The 840-nt window shown below is 40.6% G+C and overlaps 1 protein-coding gene across 1 annotated transcript in view; it reads left to right on the top strand.

Moving 5' to 3' along the window:
• Positions 1 to 840, top strand: part of LOC106869139 (WD repeat-containing protein on Y chromosome) — a 92,944-nt gene that overhangs the window by 48,227 nt on the left and 43,877 nt on the right. The gene's annotated exons all lie outside the window — the stretch shown is intronic.

The raw sequence follows: 840 nt of genomic DNA, 5'->3' as shown, positions 1-840 counted from the left end.
GATCAACAGAACAGCCTGCTCATGAAATTAACATGCAAGTGGCTGAGCACACCACAGACACGTGTACCCTTAACGTAGTTCTCGGGGATATTCAGCGTGACACAGTGTGACAAGGCTGACCCTTTGAATTACAGGCACAACAGAAACAGGAAGTAAGAGTGAGAGAAAGTTGTGGTGGAAGAGTACAGCAGGGTTCGCCACCATCCGCTGCCGGAGCCTCGTGGAGCTTTAAGTGATTTCGCTCAATAAACACTCACAATGCCCAGTCTGGGAATCGAAACCATACAATCTATCTTTCTCCCAAAGACTGAAATCCCTTATTGTAGCTCCCTAAAATTTCTCGCTCCTGTTTTAATTCTGTCTGTTATACTTCCTCCACAACTAATTAGATCACCTAAGTGACAGAAGTTATTGACTACATTAGAGACTTCCAATCCGTGCAAGGAATTTTTCTAAATGTGCTTAGAGTTCACACATATCTATCACAAAATCTTCAATCAATGTCTTGTAAACCTACAAATTACATTGAGTAAACTGTATAGGAATATCTAGTGGAGACGCAATGGCCCAGTGGTTAGGGCAGTGGACTTGCGGTCATAGGATCGCGGTTTCGATTCCCAGACTGGGCATTGTGAGTGTTTATTGAGCGAAAACACTTAATTTAACTCGATTTAGATAGGGAAAATCCCGCTTGTTTCCTCGTGAAACACATCAGCTTATTCCATTATTACAAACCAATTTGTAGTCTCAGTTGCTGATGTATGTTAGGTCAAAATGCATATTAAAATTGAGAATTGTGGAAATATTATTTCCCGAGTTATTGTATAAAAAAACATGAAT

The sequence above is a fragment of the Octopus bimaculoides genome, chromosome 5, assembly GCF_001194135.2.
Source record: "Octopus bimaculoides isolate UCB-OBI-ISO-001 chromosome 5, ASM119413v2, whole genome shotgun sequence".
NCBI lineage: Eukaryota > Metazoa > Mollusca > Cephalopoda > Octopoda > Octopodidae > Octopus > Octopus bimaculoides.
This window is presented reverse-complemented; position numbering and strand designations above follow the sequence as displayed.